This window comes from Phyllobates terribilis, unplaced genomic scaffold, assembly GCF_046119375.1.
Source record: "Phyllobates terribilis strain yellow unplaced genomic scaffold, ASM4611937v1 Scaffold_2__4_contigs__length_985480577, whole genome shotgun sequence".
Taxonomy (NCBI): Eukaryota; Metazoa; Chordata; class Amphibia; order Anura; family Dendrobatidae; genus Phyllobates; species Phyllobates terribilis.
Window position 1 is genome coordinate 923,653,467 of NW_027362762.1, and position 13,488 is coordinate 923,666,954.

Below are 13,488 nucleotides of genomic sequence, written 5' to 3' on the forward strand. Positions count from 1 at the left end.
TCAAAATACTCATTTGCCTAATAATTCGGCACACAGTGTATTTCCCAGGAAAATCCATTTTGGTTTTGTATGTTTTATTATGAGTCCGTAAAAGTGGCGTAATACTCTGACAACGTTGTTGACAGCAGTGATCTGGGAGTCAGAGATGCTTCCAGGTGTCTTGCCCATGCTGTTCCCATGTCATTTGAGCACTGTTCCCATCGATTTGGGCAATTTTTAGGTCCTCTGCAGACCGCCAGGGGGAGCCGCCTGAAAAATGCTCGAGTTTCCCATAGACTTACATTGGGCTCGTTGCTCGGGTCGATCACCCGAGTATTCCAATTTGCTCGACCCGAGCAACGAGTACCCGAGATTTTAGTGCTCGCTCATCACTAGTCCCAATGCGATCTGATGTTTAGTCGGATCGCACTCGCCCTTATAGACATCAAAAAATCATTCTTTGACTGAAGTACAGATGACTGCTCTAAATCAAAAATCTAAAACAACTGCTCAGAGTAGCCAGTTAGGCAAGATGTCTGCCCTCATGATCACATAAAAAAAATTAAAAAAAAATGTATGATAATATAGGAAAAAGGGTCATAAATTCCCTTTAAGGTGAAGGTAATTTAGACTCATGGCAATTGGCAAGATATCATCTAACGCAAATATTGTGGTAACGTACACCCCATTTTTAATTTTTATAATCAGCAACCCACTAAGATTAATTGGAATATAAAGGTTGTATACATCTGCGGAGGATCGGTTGCAGATTAAATGAATGATGCTAGATAAAAATCTGGAAAATCCTCACTTTATAGTTACGAAAACAAGCGAGACCTTAAGAAATAGTCAACAAGCATTTCCTGCCTTTTCCATCAGCAAACATTCTGGAAAGCTTCCAAAATTCAGGTAGCTATTAGTTTTTATGTACGTCTAGAATCAGATAAACATGACTCCATGTACAGATGTTAATTTTCACTTAATCTCAGCCACCAATCACTTTGTCCCCGGGGGTGGTAGGGTGAATGGTAATTTCCACTTAGTGAGGTTATAGTAAGAACTTTGCTTCTAGGCAGTGTCCGGGAATGAGGAATGTTTGTGGTCAGTAGAAGCCGCGGGCGGATGTTATGCAAGTCCACCAGCAGAAGACGGAGTGTACTACATAGTTAGGACAACACACTTTGATTCTGTCCACTCTCATCCTCGAGGCTTTGCCTCATTATCCGTCACCTTGACGTAACCTCGTCCAAGTCATCTTCATTTTTGCTTTTGACCGTTTTCATTCCTCAAGTCTCACAACGTACGGAGCAATTATTTTTATCACGTCAATCATTAGTGGATGACTGAACAGCTGTTTTCCTCTGGGACAGCAGCGCAAGATGTTGGCATTTGTATTGCGAATGTTCCCAAATATTTTATTGAACACATCAGACTTTAACCCCCTCCCTCTTGTTGAAGCTTTCTTATCAGTCATCGAGTGAGAAGGATTGTCGAGAGGACAGGGATCGACTCTCACCAGACTATTTTTTGATTAGTGAACACTTATCAATTTGTGAGTTTTATGTGTAAAATGCATTTGCAATGTTGCGTAATTCTTAAAAAATGAATAATTCCCACCAGATGATACATAAACTACTGTGTATTTGTGTTTTGTGGTCCGAGGTTAGAAACTCAGCTTTGCCATGAGAGTATTTTTGTTTACAGCTTCCCATGATGTCTTAAATTAAGTTAATATGGGCTTGCAATAGGAGTGTGATGAGTTCTTGGAAGAAGGCGACCCGCCAACACCTATTTCAGCTAAATGTGCATCCTCGGACGTACATACGGTTGAAATGTATTGCAGGGTAGAAAACCAATGGCTCCCTGCACTGCAATAGCTAGAAGGCCGACAGCTAATCAGAGTCCGACATCTGACCTTGGCGTATCCATCATGGGTGGCACATAAAGTCACTACCATATGTTGCCCTGCCACCCTGCACTGCCCATGGAGGAGGATGAAGACGCTGCCCAACTTGGGAGTAGGAACAGATGTAAAAAAATTTATTTATTTTTCAGTTTGTTGGAAAATAGCGCCAGGATGTGGGACATTATTAAACCAAGTGACCAGGAGAGAGTACAATATTAAGGAAAAGGGCAGGTACAGAGGACATTATTAAAAAAAATGGGACATTATTACAGGCTAGGGGCCAAGACAGAGGATACAGTTGATTCTCACAAAATTAGAATATCATCAAAAAGTTAATTTATTTCAGTTCTTCAATACAAAAAGTGAAACTCATATATTATATAGAGTCATTACAAACAGAGTGATCTATTTCACGTGTTTATTTCTGTTAATGTTGATGATTATGGCTTACAGCCAATGAAAACACAAAAGTCATTATCTCTGTAAATTACAATACTTAACAAAAAAAACCTGCAAAGGCTTCTTAAGCATTTAAAAAGGTCCCTTAGTCTGTTTCAGTAGGCTCCACAAACATGGGGAAGACTGCTGACTTGACAGATGTCCAGAAGGCAGTCATTGACACACTCCACAAGGAGGGTAAGCCACAAAAGGTCATTGCTAAAGAAGCTGGCTGTTCACAGAGTGCTGTATCCATAATTACTTTAAGAGGCCAGTTGTGGAACATTATTACCAAATGAGATCAATTGGGGTACAATATTACTGTAGGTGGGTCAGAGTAAGGGAAACCATTAAAGGGAACCTGTCACCAGAAAAAAACACTATTAACCTGCAGATATTGGGTGTATACTCCCCATTAGCATTTGGTTTCAGTCATGGGGGGTGGTGCTGGCATGGTTTAGTCAATACAGAGTGGCGGCTGTAACCTAGTCCCCGGCCCTGACTGAAAGCCGGCCCTAATGCAGAGGCAATGTTAGCCAGTGTCGGGGGTGCTGTTACAGCTGCCGCTCTGTATACTCAGATCGGTGACTGAACTTGTGCCGGCGCCACCCCCATGATTGAAACTGGAATGGTGCTGGGGAGAATAAAGTTAATTTTCTCCACTCAGCGTTCAGCTAAGTGCAGGTGCCGGCAGGTTAATAATGCAACTAACCTGCAGAATAAACCCATACCTGCAGGTTAATAGCATTTTTTCTGGTGAGAGGTTCCTTTTAATCCGCAATGAGGGACATTAATAATATTGTTACACACATGTCTGAGTGCTTCAGATCGGATTTTGCAAGTTACTTGGAGTGGATCAGTGACATCATCTCCCTAGATCTACGTAAGAATCATTCAGACAAACACCTGTATCTTGGAATTCAGACTCTAGTCCTATGTTTATTGTGCTCCGCCATCTGTTTTTTTGTGTTTGTGCTTGCATTCATCCTTGCTGGGTTCCACTTCATCCATCCTACTGCTCCTAGCATTCCTGTGTGTGCCAAGTCCTGTTTGTTGTATCAATGCCTGGGGTCTGTGTGTCCACCTGGCCCTAAGTCTTGAAGGATTCACCTCACCTAGTGAGCCTAACAAATATTTCCTATTCTGGCTAATACATTATTATTTATTAATTTATGTAGCCACAATATGGGATGTTCCATCTATATTAAGGCATAAAAGGTGGAGGCTGTTACTGAATGGTTTCAGAAGTGGTGTACTTTACTACTGTATTGTTGCCAATGGGGAGAGATATTTGCTGTTGCATTTGAGAACAAAAACAGACATTACTGATTTAAGGGGGAATAAAGAGAAATGTTATTATTGCATGGGGGCCACATGCATTAATATTGAATGGGGACCACAAAGGAGGACATTTTTACTGTGAGGGGGTCACAAAGGGAGACATAATTACTGCAAAACATTATATTTTTGCAGATATGGTGTCATAGTTCGATTTGGTGATTCAATCCGGTGACCTCTCGCTCTGTGGTTGGTTCTCTTGTCTGCTGAGCTATTGCCCTTTTCTTCTCTGTCCATATGCTGATGGTTCCTATTTCCTTTATTTTTCCTTTTTGGATTTGCTCCTCTTTCCTATCGTTCCTATCTTCTTTCCAAAACGTTTCCTATCATCCCGTTTTGATTGCCCTATCACATTCTGGATATGACTATATATATTATCCCTTCACTACATGTCCTTGCTGGCTATACTTCTAAGTGAATTAGTGCTAAGGAGTTTCAGCTCTTCAAAGAAGGGATCTTCTCTGCTAGGAAAACATCATTTTTATTTCTGCTGTGTGTTTTTGTCTGCCTTCCCAGAACCTTTCCCTTTTCCTTAGTTAGGTTGGTGGGAGATTATTATTGTTTCATTTATTATTTTCCTTAGTTCTCCTTATTTACCTTTTATGCACATGCTTCAAGTTTCCTGACTCTGGGTCTTTGTATCTCTCTCCTGGTTAGCTGTGCACAGTGGCCTCTCCTTTGGTTCTTCAGGAGGTATGAGAAACCCGCTCGACTGCCTTTTAGGGAGTCAAGTCCGAGGTGGTGTTTTTAGTTGTGTGACTAGGAACTGTCTAGTCTGTACAGGGACCAGTAGGATGTGGGTGCAGCTTCTCAGTGTTGTAGGCTTAATTATTCCCGTTATCCATGTATGAGTTACGTGCATAAAATATGGTTAACGTCCAAAGAGAAAGCCAAACATCTCCCATTCTACACTTAGAGGCAGATATTGATGACAAAAATCGATCACAGTATCTAGACAACCCGCTTCATGCCCATCTCGCATGTACAAATAAATCTGAAATACTTAAAGGGGTTGTCCAGTACTCAGACAACCCTTTCTTTATTACTATATTTCCCGATGTAAAATAATAACAGACTGTACTCAACTCTGGTTCCGACACTGTTTCAATGATGTCAGATGTCCTGGTGGTCACGTGACGTTTTCACACGAGCCTTGAAACCAACTGGTTGACGCCTAATGTACCTCTACATTCTCACTTCATTTGGATGTAACTGACATCCAGAGAGAGTAACAGAGCAACAGCAGTTCTCACTTCATCTGGATGTCAGCTCCATCTGAAAGAAAAGAGAATGAATGGGGCTTATTAGCAACAGCAGAATATCTGCAAGGCTCATGTGACATAACATCATTTGAGCTTCATAAGACCCATAGCCACCATTTCTGGAATGGCCAAAGCACAGGAGGTGAAATCCGGCGGTTTTAATTTTACATGGGGAACTATAGTAATTAAATAGGAATAGTTCGTTGGACATACAGTGGGTACGAAAAGTATTCAGACCCCTTTACATTTTTCACTCTTTGTTTCATTGCTGCCATTTGGTAAATTCTAAAAGGGGTTTAAAGGGGTCTGAATACTTTCTGTACCCACTGTATTAGGTCCCATAGATACCCACAAAGTATGATACTCTCACAGCCCACCCCCCACCATGCAAACACAGTATGATGGCCCCACAGAGTATGATCTTACACACAGTATGATGGCCCCCAGACACAGAATGATTGCGTCACCATTGTCCCCACCACACAGTATGATGCCCCCATAGACTTCACAAGTACTGACTCATAAAATAAAAAAATAAACGCTATGCAGGGCTCCCAAACTTCAGTAAGTCACGGGCCTAAATCAACTTTTGGCCTACAGAATAGAGAATTGTCGGACAAGGAGAGCAAATCTCTGTGCTCTACCGCTGCATTTAGCTGTATCAGCGGCACATTTGGGTGGTGGTGGCTATAGGTGGGCAGCACTGTATGATTGAACCCTGGGGTAACTACCTCCTTTGTCCCCTGGCAGCTAGGCTGGGAGGTTAACCAGGGACAAAAAGTGTGCTACATGCTTCCCACTCCTTTACAAGTACATATGAGCTTGCACATGAAGTAGGGGAAATAGTATAGTAAGCTGCCTAAACATCAAGCTGCAGAGTATAACGTTATAAAACAAGTCACATAAATAGTATTATCCATTATTTATTCAGAGGAGAAGTTGTGCTAACAACATGATATTATTTGAGACCGGACTGCGAAAACAATGTGAAATGGGATCAACGCAGCCTCTTAATGTTATTCTGCTTGAGGCATCCTTCCAGCACACCGGCTCAGAGGAAGATTTCGCTGAAAAGAAACAGAAGGCGAAAATAAGCAAACCTCCAAATATTGCTGGATAAGTATTCCTGTCAATAATCTGAAGATGAGGGAAATGTGCACAGAAAGGGATAGGTCAGCGCTTAGCTGTTTATGAGCATGAATAAGAAGGATCAGAAGAGACAGATAAATTCTATTATTCCCAAATGATGGATAAAGATATTACTAAGGATAAGTGGAGATGTCTGCGTCATTACAGCTTCTCTAATACTAATCGTTCACAATAAAGCAGCATGGGTCTACTGATAAAAAATTATTTAACATGTTTAGGTTTTGCCAACAGCAAAGATTATTTATCATTTGACATTGCTTCGGAGGAAATTCCTCAGCCATATTGGAGTCCAGACTTCCTATATTGTCAATATAGATAATACTGCAGGATATGCGTGTGCCTTACAGCTATTGCAATGAATGGGCTCTAATTGATAGAGCAATGTCACAGAGTAATATCACAGACTATTACAGTTTACAAGAAATGAGGAAGTAGAAACCCTCCTCCAAAGATCATGAGTGACAGAAGTTGGGTACAAAGTCATGCTGCAAACTCCTGCACTGTTGGCTCCCCTCTAACACTCTGGCACCCCTCCAGTCTATACTAAACTGTGCTGCCCAACTAATCGACCTGTCCCCCATCTATTCCCCACCTCTCCTCTCTGTCAATCCTTTCACTGGCTCCCCATTGCAGTTGAAAACCCTAACCCTGGCATACAAAGCCACCTACAACCTGTCTCCTCCATACATCTGTGACCTAGTCTCCTGGTACATACCTGCACGCAACCTCCGATCCTCACAAGGTTTCCTTCTCTACTCCCCTCTTATCTCCTCTTCCCACAATTGCATATAATAATAATAATAATAATAATAATAATAATAATAATAATAAAATCTTGGTTTATTATGTTATTCCCTAGCCTGCCTGTAGTTTTATTTTCATTAACTCCCTTATGTTGAAATAATAATGAGATGACTCTGCTCACTCTTTTCCAGTTCACACAGCAAAGCTACCTAGCGAGCTGCAGCAAACAGGAAGTGTAAGCATATTGTGTTTAGTGATCAATTGGAATATAAACAGTTTTGTTTATGTAAATATTGACATACACCGCTGTAGCACCCTGAGGATTCGGCTGCTACAGGGGTATTGCACCTCAACCCAGAGGTGTGATATTCCACTCCCGGGTAAGGATGGAGAGTGGAACTGAGCTCGGTAGGCTGCATGCACTACACACATCCCATTTCCGAGGAACAGGCCGACGGTACTCCCACTTAGAAATGTGCAGGTACGACCGAGTCTGTTCCTGGCTGGAGTGGGAGGGGGGTGGTACATCCCATGTAGTGTAGGGGCAGATAGGGGGAGCAGCCTGGGTAAAGATAGGAGCTCATTGGGTGCTGGTCACCTGAGCTCACACATAGAGGGTGTATATAAGGTGGGCACCAACTAAGATCAGGGTCAGATGCAGAGGATCAGATGCAGAGAGGATCAGCTGCAGAAAACAAGTTAGGAGCAGAGGAGAGAAGAAAGACCAAGACCCAGAGTGAGAGAGGAGAAAAGAGAAAGACCCAGAGCACAGAAGAGAAGGGACCCAAGAACCCAAATCAGAGCACCGGGTGAGGAGTCAGCATCAGGGTACCGGAACCCAAGCTGGTGGGGGTAAAAACAATCCCCAGCCAGAGACCGGAGACCGTGGGCAGTGTCTGTCACGGTCACCCACCACATTCACCCCGAAGGCACACCACATGAAGGGTCAGGGAACCCAGGGCCAAGGGTGTCCCAACAGAAGGCCCGAGGGAGCTGGACCTAGGTGGATCACTGGTGGGGACGGCTGAAGAAAGGACAGAGGGAGAGCTCAGGGCCACGCTCCGGACTTGTTTGGGGGTTGGCTGGATCCAGGACCTGGTGGACGCAGCACGGCTCGGGTGGTCACTAGCAGCTGGAGTGACCAGTACAACATCTGCAGTAAGTAAACACCCTTAACTGCACAACCCGACTCTGTCTTCACTGCCGTCTGCACTACACCACCACAACCCCCATCCTCTGCGCCTGTCCCCTCTGAGGCTATACCCCTCCCGTTGGGGGTTATCTCACCAAGCTGCGCACCCACCATCAGCCTCAGCGGACCCTGCTGCAGCGGCGGCCACAGTGACCGCATCACAACGGGTGGCGTAGTCGACACAAAAGAACTTTAGTAACATCTGTAGAACTGCCACATCACACTGAGCTTGACGCCCTGGGCACGGGACCGGGTCACAGCCGCTCGGAGACTACAACCCCCCCCCCATCTGATCCGGTGCCGGGTATTCCCCTCAAAAAGGAATATGTCCCAGGGGGCGCGTCAACTTTGGCGTAGTCGGCAGGATTACGTGCCCGCAACACCCGGGTACTGCGTGCCTGAAGAAAAGTGCAAGTTTACCTCAGAAAGAAGTCTCCCGCCGGTTCCGGAGGGTCCACGCCATCGGACTCCATCACCAGTCGTTTCCCGCCGATTGTCCGCCATTTCCAACTTGTTCCCGCCATCTGCAGAGTTTCCCGCCACTGGGCGACGCTTCCCGCCAAAACCGCAGATTTCCCGCCTTGGAAGAGCAGCGGACGCCATTATGGGCGTGCCAAAGGAGGGCAAGAGGCCACCTCCCATCGTGGGCCAGGACAGAAAATGGCGCCAAAAGTGGAAACCGCCCCCACCAACAGAGACTGTGATGCTGGAGGTGTCTGTCAGCGTGAAAGAACTACCCCTGGAGCTGACAGTCACCGAGTTGCCCCGGGACCGCCCTCGAAGTGGGAGGAGACGAAAGAGTAGAGAAAAGATGGGTGTCGCTTGGAGCAGTCTGGAGCGAGCGCACCCGGAGGCAAGAGGTCTAACGAGAAGTAGCGGAGGAGCTTACCCGGAGATGGAGAGAAAGCAGAACAGCACCGGCCCGCTGGCCAGGAGTCTGCTAGAGACCGAGGAAGGAGGGCAGAGCAGCACCGGCCCGCTGGCCAGGAGCCTGCCGGAAGGAGAGCAGAGCAGCACCGACCCGATGGTCAGGAGCCTGCTAGAGTCTACAACCCCGCTAGGTCTAGCGGAGATATTAGCGCAGCTCCCCCGAGACCGGGAGTGTGCACAAACTGCCCTGGAGGGCCTCGCACGGAGGATGGCCCGGGTACAGCGCGAGATACTGGCGGAGTGGAGCCGGGAGATGGCCCAGCAAGCAGAGACCAGTCAACGGAGCACGCTACCCTGGAAGAGGAAGCAGACCGCCTCTGAGGATGGCGCGGGAGGACCCAAGGCCGGAGACGGCGCCGAAGAGGGGGCCGAACGTATGGAGGCAGGTAAAGGGGACGCCTATACCCCAAGCCGTGACACCGCTCACCTGCCCCAGCTCCCCGTCGCAGAGCCCGAAAGTCCCCCTGCTGTGCCCGTAGCCGCCACGTCACCGCTATGGACTAGGCCCCGACCGGAAGCCGCCGCAGCGACCCCTGTGACGTCACGCGCCTCGACCCGGAGCGTGACAAAGCAGGAAATACCACCAGCCTGGTCGCAAGGCCTAGTACCCCCGGGCGCCGCATCACCAACAGCGCCCCCTACCTCCGCGGAGCCTCCGGCCTGGCCGCAAGGCCAGGTAGCCCAGGGTGCCGCCGTCCTAACGGTGCCCTTTACCTTCCAGGTGCCCCAGGCCTGGCCGCAAGGCCTGGGCAACCCGGGCGCCACCACCACCGCGCCCGCACCCATAAGACCAAGAGTGCCGCATCTGGGAGAAGACCTGTTCGCCCAGCATACGTGCCCGGACGGGTCTGAAACTGAAACTGACCAACAAGAAAGAGCAGGAGGACGCCGTCGCTAAGGACAGCAAAGCAGAAGCTGTATATAGTTGCCCGTCGGGGCACAGTAAACTGAAACTGAAACCGTTGCTGCTAAAATAGTCCCCGTTGGGACCAGTGAACTGTTTACCCGTTAACCCCTTCATCCTACAGGCTGAGGACTGTGAGCAGCCATTCCCTTCCCTCTACCTGGCCGAGGACTGAGAGCGGCCAACTTCCCCTGTAAATAGTTGCGCGTCCTAAAGCGCCCCCTACCGGTTTTATAGGAAAACCAGTTTTTCTAAGAGACTGTCGCACTTTTCCCGGACACACGTTGCACAGTGTCCGGAGGAGGAACTTGAAACAAGAGACGACGAGAAAGTTTTATCTGCTAAGATATGTTATTTATATAATGTTTTTTTTTTTATATGTTTTATTATGTTTATATGAAAAATTTTGTATGTTTTGGTGTTTTATGTCTTACAGCCCGAGGACGTGCTGTGATTTACCAGGGGGGAATGTAGCACCCTGAGGATTCGGCTGCTACAGGGGTATTGCACCTCAACCCAGAGGTGTGATATTCCACTCCCGGGTAAGGATGGAGAGTGGAACTGAGCTCGGTAGGCTGCATGCACTACACACATCCCATTTCCGAGGAACAGGCCGACGGTACTCCCACTTAGAAATGTGCAGGTACGACCGAGTCTGTTCCTGGCTGGAGTGGGAGGGGGGTGGTACATCCCATGTAGTGTAGGGGCAGATAGGGGGAGCAGCCTGGGTAAAGATAGGAGCTCATTGGGTGCTGGTCACCTGAGCTCACACATAGAGGGTGTATATAAGGTGGGCACCAACTAAGATCAGGGTCAGATGCAGAGGATCAGATGCAGAGAGGATCAGCTGCAGAAAACAAGTTAGGAGCAGAGGAGAGAAGAAAGACCAAGACCCAGAGTGAGAGAGGAGAAAAGAGAAAGACCCAGAGCACAGAAGAGAAGGGACCCAAGAACCCAAATCAGAGCACCGGGTGAGGAGTCAGCATCAGGGTACCGGAACCCAAGCTGGTGGGGGTAAAAACAATCCCCAGCCAGAGACTGGAGACCGTGGGCAGTGTCTGTCACGGTCACCCACCACATTCACCCCGAAGGCACACCACATGAAGGGTCAGGGAACCCAGGGCCAAGGGTGTCCCAACAGAAGGCCCGAGGGAGCTGGACCTAGGTGGATCACTGGTGGGGACGGCTGAAGAAAGGACAGAGGGAGAGCTCAGGGCCACGCTCCGGACTTGTTTGGGGGTTGGCTGGATCCAGGACCTGGTGGACGCAGCACGGCTCGGGTGGTCACTAGCAGCTGGAGTGACCAGTACAACATCTGCAGTAAGTAAACACCCTTAACTGCACAACCCGACTCTGTCTTCACTGCCGTCTGCACTACACCACCACAACCCCCATCCTCTGCGCCTGTCCCCTCTGAGGCTATACCCCTCCCGTTGGGGGTTATCTCACCAAGCTGCGCACCCACCATCAGCCTCAGCGGACCCTGCTGCAGCGGCGGCCACAGTGACCGCATCACAACGGGTGGCGTAGTCGACACAAAAGAACTTTAGTAACATCTGTAGAACTGCCACATCACACTGAGCTTGACGCCCTGGGCACGGGACCGGGTCACAGCCGCTCGGAGACTACAACCCCCCCCCCATCTGATCCGGTGCCGGGTATTTCCCTCAAAAAGGAATATGTCCCAGGGGGCGCGTCACGCCAAAAAAAAATCTAAAATACAGATAAATAAATAATTTGCTTGATTATATATTTACTTTATTTTAAGCAAGCACATACAAAAAAGGGTGAGGCTACATAATTCTTTTTGGACTCATTCCTCCCCTAAACAATTATTATTGCAATTTCAGAATCTTGGTTCATTGTTGATGATTCTCCCTCTCATTGTAGAGACTTACTCTGTCACTTTGGAAGGAATCCTATGAAGTTTAAGTCTTGATTTAGTGACAAAACAATAAGAATTGGACAAAACTTCCATACATTACACTGTAACAACTAAAAGTATGATGAAGACAAGTAAAAAAAAAAACAGCCTACAAGTCAATGAAAATAAAGGGCTTTTCCAAAAATTATAATGTTTTCTTATAATAATGTACACATATATTTATTCATTTGTGCCACTATAAGGAAGTTCCTCAAGTCTCTATTTACTCTCCAATTACCATTGAAACTGGTCTGCTGTTGCTCCAATGCTCCGAGTCCTCACCTATCATGCACAGTGGAGTCTCATTCAGGTGACTTCCTGTCAGCATTGCTGAGATCTAGGGTGTGTCTGGAGTGGAAATGCTTCTGTAAGGGATAATATCATGGAAAGGGACAGGGTACTACACATTACAGTGCAGAGCTCATACTTGGAATCATTCTGGGTGCTCATAACCAAGATTAATATACGGCAAGATGGTGCTGTATATAGATGGGCTGAGAAGAGTGATATGCTGCAGGATGGAGCTGTGAAACCAAACAACGAAAATAAAACAGAAATATAGACCAACTATGCTTAGGTGAAACATAATAATAACCATTTTATTGATCAAGTGATTGGTACAAAGGGGAAATACAACCAGAAAAAAGCAGGTGCTAATCCTTGTAGGAAGCAAAAGTAATATAATCAAGAACCATAAAATGGGATGACAAATTGGTATAAAAGAAGAAACTGCTAGGCATCAGGAAGAGACAAAATGATTATACAACATGCACTTGTGATTGCATCTATATATGCCATATATACAGAAGTTTCACAAACATAGGAATACCATGGCATGATAGACACTATGGTACAAACCCATGGGAAATAGTGCAAGTGTGTTGTAACGTCTAAATGGGACTAATAAGCTGCAGTAGTGTGTGGATACTTATAAAAGATGATGAAGATGGGCACTCCCAGTATAAGTATTGTATTAGAGATATGTTAAAGGAGAGTATATATGTGAGTTTTGTTAACTGGCATGACTGCTGATGTCATGATGTTTGATGATAACTGACTCTCCGCTGTCTAATTGCGGGGAGCCAGCAGTCAATCAGCATGAGGTTGTCAGTCACGTCCTGTTAATAGAACATAGTCCGGAAGAAGAAGAGCCTCTCTGTTGATGTGGAACAGCTGAATCACTGGCAGAAGCGGCGACCGCTCTGAGCCAGCGACAGGTAGAACAAGGAGATTGTTGCCTCTGTTATCAACTACCTGCCTGTTAGTTTTTAGACCTATAGTAAAAAAAAAAAATAATAACCCTGGACAACCCCTTTAAGGGGCAGTACCTGAGAGCAGCCAATACACAATGTGCAGAGCTGCGCCATTTCAGCTCCATACACTGTTTAGATCCTGCCACTGCAGGAGCAAATAACAGCTTTATTAGTGGGGGTAGCAGGTATAAGATTCCCACCGATGTGATATTGATGATCTAGCCCACAGATAATTGATAATCAAAATGTTATTTTCAGACAAGCACTCTAAATACTGATTTAACTATTGAACATTATGCCGGCTTTACAAAGCAGACAATTATCTTCTGCCTTATGCATCAACATAACAGCATTTTGACTTTCACATCACATGATGCTCAGATGTGTAGTCGTATATTTTTAACTCGAGTTAATTACTCTTCTGCCAGGTCTTCTAGAAGCTCCACTATGCTGTGTGATGCAGCCCTCT